The sequence below is a fragment of the Suricata suricatta genome, chromosome 10, assembly GCF_006229205.1.
Source record: "Suricata suricatta isolate VVHF042 chromosome 10, meerkat_22Aug2017_6uvM2_HiC, whole genome shotgun sequence".
Classification (NCBI taxonomy): domain Eukaryota; kingdom Metazoa; phylum Chordata; class Mammalia; order Carnivora; family Herpestidae; genus Suricata; species Suricata suricatta.
Genome location: NC_043709.1, coordinates 8,804,856 through 8,810,588, shown reverse-complemented (window position 1 = coordinate 8,810,588; position 5,733 = coordinate 8,804,856).

Below are 5,733 nucleotides of genomic sequence, written 5' to 3'. Positions count from 1 at the left end.
CAAGATTTCCCTTTGAATTTTTTCCCGTAATTTGCCGTATCAGTTTTAATCTCAATATTAGAAAAGAAAATCTTCAAGAATTAGCCAAGAGAATTCTGAAAAAGAGTAAGAGTGTTGTGGGGGGGGTGTACTCCCAAGTGTTTTAAAACCTTTAAAATATTGAAGATTAAACATACCCTAAAGCTAGAGTAGCTAAAAAAGTTACAAGGGCTCCCACGAGCCAAATGGGAGAACTTTTGAGCGTTCAAGTGAATAATGATGTAATGAACAACAGCCCATTGAATGAAATCGGCAGCCCAGAATCCACACTAATATGGATACGTATGGATACATAATATAAATATATTGCTACATTGAAAAAGTGGTGAGGAATGGAATGGTTACATAGTTTCGAGTGACCTCCAGAAAACAGTTACTCATTTCCACTGGAAAAGGAGCAACCAGCAGTCGCCACCTTAATCAGATGATCCAAGTGGACAGGAGGAACCATGGGACAAGCCGACATCACGGCCTCTGTGCTGGGGATCCGTGAGAAGCACACGGCATCCCTTGGTCACGTCCCTGATGAAGATGCATGGTGACCGGAACCTAATCACCAAGGAAGCATTGGATGAACCCCAAGGCAAGGGGCAGGCTGCGGGTTGGTCTCCCGCTCATCATTGGTCATATAGCGCCCCTAGCGGTGGGGAGCTGCCGAGGGAGGTCACTCCTTCTCCCAAATGAATGAATGAAGTTTCTGTGAGCAGTTAGAGTAGGGTGTTGGTGGGCAAGTGTTAGGGGCTGGAATGTGTCCCCTGCAAAATTCCTGTGCTGACGTCTGAACCGCCAGGACCTCAGGATGTGACTGCATTGGAGACAGAGCCTTTAAAGAGATTAAGTTTAGGAGCACCTGGGTGGCTCAGTCGGTTAAGCTTCTGACTCGTGATTTCGGCTCAGGTCATGATCTCGTGGTTCGTGAGATCGAGCCTCAGGTTGGCCTCTGCATTGACAGTGAGGAGCCTGTTTGGGACTCTCTCTCTCTCCCTCTCTCCCTGCCCCTCTTCTGCTGGCATGTGCGCACATGCGTGCTCTCTCTCTCAAAATAAATAAACTTTAAAAAAATAAAACAAAGAGATTAAGTGATGTCATGGGTGAGACCGGATCCAGTATGACTGGTGTCCTTAGAAGAAGGGAAGATTAGGACCCATACATGCACAGAAGGAAGGCCCCGTGAGGACACAAGAAGATGGCCATCAGCAAGCATGGATCACGGCCTCAGAAGAAACAGTCCTGCCCACACCTCGATCTCGGACTCCCAGTCCCCAGGACCTCAAGGTAATTTATTTGTTATTTAAGCAGACCGATCTGTTCCAGCAGCCTTGGCACACGACTCCACTGACTCTCAGTGTCCACCTCAGCGAGGTGCTGGGCGGGGAAAGGCAGGACTCCAGGAGAGTCCTTCTTCAACAAGCAGGTCAAAAGCAGAGGACGGGGCTGTTGGGACCACCGTCTTCCCTCCTCTCTGCTTGTTCCCTGAGCCTGCTGTCCCCGCCAGAAGCCCACCTGGGAAAGCCCCCACCGTAGGAGCGCCCCCCCCCACCAGTCATTTTTGGGGAGCTACTGGCCCAGCTGCCCACTCTCCTCACACATCATCAGGGCCTAGAATAGGTCACAACATCCAGAGTGGTAGGTTCTCAAGGTCTGTTTGGAAACCCAGGGTGTGTTGCTGGGGGTCAGCCACCTCCTTCTTCACGTGTCCCTCTGGATGTGCCCTTTAACTTCTGCCTGCTCGCTCTGATGTCCCCTTGGCCACCCTCGTATGTTCTGGAAATTTCTCAATTTTTCTCCTGTGTGGAATGGTTCCCATTTCCAGATCTCCTGAGGGCTTACAGGTGGATGGCTCCAGGGTCAGCCTGACCACCGGGCTGGGTCGTTCAACAGGAACCTTGCCCTGCCCTGCTTGGCTGCCCCAAGGCTCCTGGGGCCACAGAGCTTCCTTGGCAAGATGGCCTCTTCCTCCAGACCAGGGTCCAGCCTCTGCCCCCTCTGCCCCCCCACCCAGCTCCACTGCCCCTCCCCATTTCCTCCCACTGGCCTTAAATCCTCCCTCTCTTGCCTGGCTTCTCTCTCCCGCCTCTTTCTTCCTCCCTCCCTTCAAACTTCTTCCTTGGTCTTCGCCTTCCTATCTCAGAGTCAAAGACAGGGAGCATTGACAGCTGGCAGCGGCTTGCAGGGAGCTCTCTCAAGGTCACAACCCGGAGAAGCCGGCAAGGGCCCCACATGCCAGCCCTCCGTCCCAGAATGGCAAGGGGGAAAGCGGCAGCTCTCTGGTGTGGCCCAAGGACCCTCTCAGGGATCTGCAAGGTCCAGAGGTTTTCGTAATCATGCTTGAGATCGAGTCTGGCTGAGGGGAGCATGGGGGCTCTTGATACCGTGGCCTCTACTTTGAGATAGGTTTGAACTTTCTCATCATAAAACATTTTAAAACTGGGGCGCCTGGGTGGCTCAGTCGGTTAAGCGTCCAACTCTTGATTTTGGCTCAGGTCAGGATCTCACCTTAGGTTGTAAGTTCGAGCCCCGCATCGGGCTCTGTGCTGACAGCAAGGAGCCTGCTTGGGATTCTCTCTTCCTCTCTCTCTGCCCCGTCCACGCTTGCTCTCTCCCTCTCTCTCAAAATAAATAAATAAGCATTTTTAAAAACGCTTTTTATTTATTTTTGAGAGACAGAGAGAGACAGTGCGAGGAGGGGAGGGTCAGAGAGAGAGGGAGATACAGAATCTGAAGCAGGCTCCAGGCTCTGAGCTAGCTGTCAGCACAGAGCCTGATGCGGGGCTGGAACCCACGAACCGTGAGATCTGACCTGAGCCGAAGCCGGACGCTTAATCGACCGAGCCACCCAGGTGCCCCTAAAAAGTTTTAAAACTAAGAGACTCCATCAAACATGTTTTTTCCCCAAGCTTCAGCGCCACATGTGGACACCTTTCAGGACCTCACTACCCAAATACCCACAGACACCTGCAACTCAGAATGAAAAATGTGCCTCTTCCTTCTACTGCACACCTTTCTGGGCTCAACTCCGTCCTCTCACCCTTATTTCTGATTTTAGCTCCAGCTGGGTGGCTGGCCCCCATTTCACCCTCTGCCTGGGGGGCTCCTCTGACCCTGGGTGGGAAGGCCCTTGCCCTCTGCCCAGCTCCTAAGTACAAGGGAGTCGACACCCTGGGCTTCCTTGACATTGAGGGATAGAAGCCCGTGAGTAAGCGGCCTGTCTGGGTCATGCCTTTGATCACGCTGGCTCCCTTTCCCGCTGGAGAAGTCGGCAGTTCGCACTTACCAGATCAGACACTGACCCTCAATGGGGGTTTGCCTTCTCTGCCCACACCACCTGTCCACCACCTGGGCCACTGCCCGTCAGGATCCCGCATAGGCATGGAACCAACAGTGCTGTGTCCAGGGAGAGCCAAGGGGCAGGCGCTGCCCTGGCCCTCCTCACCACTGCAGTGTAGACCCTGGTCGATCGGAGGCCCTAGTTTCCAGCGGTGGGAACACTTCCACCAGCAGACAGAGTAAGGAGTTCCTTAGAAGCTGCAAGAACCACCAGGTCACTTCGGCAAAAAGCGTGGTTACTTATCGATGTGGCAAACTGCCCTTGCTTACCCAGGATGCCAGGGTCACTGCCGTTGACGGAGGTCACAGAGGCCTCTCTGGGTGCCCAGTGATGACTGTCAACAGGCACTTGCGGCAAACTCAGCTGATCTGACAAAGATGAGTCAACAAGGACGCAGTCGCTTCATGGACAAGAGGCTGGGTCACCCCATCGGGCAGCCTAGACCCGTGGGAACTTGAGCTGAGCGAGGGAGATGGGGAGAGTCAGTACAGGCTTGGGGCCAGCTGCAGCAGTGGGGACACTCGCTACTAAGTCTCTGTTTAGAGACTGTAACTGGCCACCTCTTGGAAGACTCCATGAAAGACTGGATTTATATGGAGAATGCGCAGAGGAGCAGTGGAAGGCGTGGGCCGTATCAGACACCTTGAATGGCCCCCCAGGCACTTATGTCGTGGCCTCAGCTTTCAAGCTGTGGGTGGGGACAGTCCCATGCGTGACTGGGTTGGCAGTATGTCTCCACCTTCTACCCCAGGCTCTTCCTATTCGACAGAAAGGATGACGGATGGTGGAAGCCGATGCGTGCAAAGCTTGGAAGTTGGGGGCTTGGGTTAGCAAACTCTGGGGCAACCCTGAACCAGTGACAGTGGTGCTCAGGGAAAAGTGCTCCCACCCCGCATCCTTTGGGAATGGACCACCCTAGGAGACACGTGTATCCTTCTCGGGTGACCTCAGATGGAATGACACCACAGTTGCCATAGCGGTGATCTCAATAACCCACCTTACTGAGGCTTTTCCTCCTTCTCTGACCCATTCTCCCCCCTCCCCCCTACTTCTGGAATCACTTCCCAAATAAAACCTCTGTCTTGCGCTCTGCTTCTGGGGGGTGACCAAGGCGCCTCCAAACCTGCCTCTCCTCCTCTAGCCTCCATCTGCATGTAGAACCACCATCTACCCAGTTGTCCAAACCAGAAACCCGGGCATAATCATGATGCCTCCCTCGCCTCTCGCCAAATCATTCCCCGAGCCCTGACAATTCTACGCCCTAAGTCTATCTCCAGCTGACCCGTTCTCTCTTTCCCTGACACGTCCATGGCTGTGGCCACCACCACTCCCCCCCTGGGTGGCCATTGGGAAGGTGGGGACACAAGTCGATTCTTACCCGTTCTGTTACCAGTCCTGCATGCTCCCATCAGGTCTCTCCCCGGAGCCCGGGGGGAGCCCAGACGCAGAGAGGTCAGAGGACCGTCCTGGCCCTCACTCGTGTTTGCTCTGCCCGCCACTTTCTGGGCCCCAACTTTCTGGTGCTGAGCTTCGCTGAACAGTAGGTGAGCGTTAGCACATGAGAGTCCGGGGTTCCAGAACCTGCAACTGCCGAGACCCGGAATATGCAGCACCCCTGGGTTCTAGAAAAGAACGCTCTTGGCAGGAAGCAGAGAAAAGGCGAAGGGGTGACTCCCTGTAGGGCACCCGCCCATCTATGCTTCAGTCTCCGGTCCCCAGTCACTTCTGCACCCCAACCAGAGCAATCCTGCTGTACATCTGGGGGGGCTCCGAAAATGTCAAGGTCATTGACTTTGTCAAATGTCAAGATCACGGTCAGCAACTGGCAGACCTGCGGCCTAAGTCCCTGGGGGCTGGGGCTCCTTCCTCGGTCCAGCTGCGACTCCGCCAAAACCAAGGCTCGAACACGAGAGCTTTTTTCTTTTTTTCAAAATCATCTTTAATGTATTTTTAATAATTTTTTTGCCTCATTTACCAGATAAATCATCTAAATAAATAGATGCTATACAGTCTCTTACCAATATCAGTACAAAAATAAACCGCGCTCTGCATCCGCTCGAGCCCTCCCGGCGCACACTCACTGGGAAAAGGCATGTGCTCGGAATCCACTCGCGCCCCCGACCCTCCCGAATACATTCACGTTGTCTGCACGAAGCTCCACGCTCATTCCGCACAAAGGCAGCCTTCCGGGCTGAGCTGTGGGGGCCGGGCCGCCACTTACAAAGCAAAGCTAAGCCACCTTACGCGGGCATAGCGCCCCCCGCAGGAGGGGAGTCAGCAAGGGGGGTCACCCTGGAGGGGTGACAGGGCTTGGCTGGGCGTCACAAGTGGCCGTGCAGTGGGGGGGGGGGGGGGGGGGGGGGGGG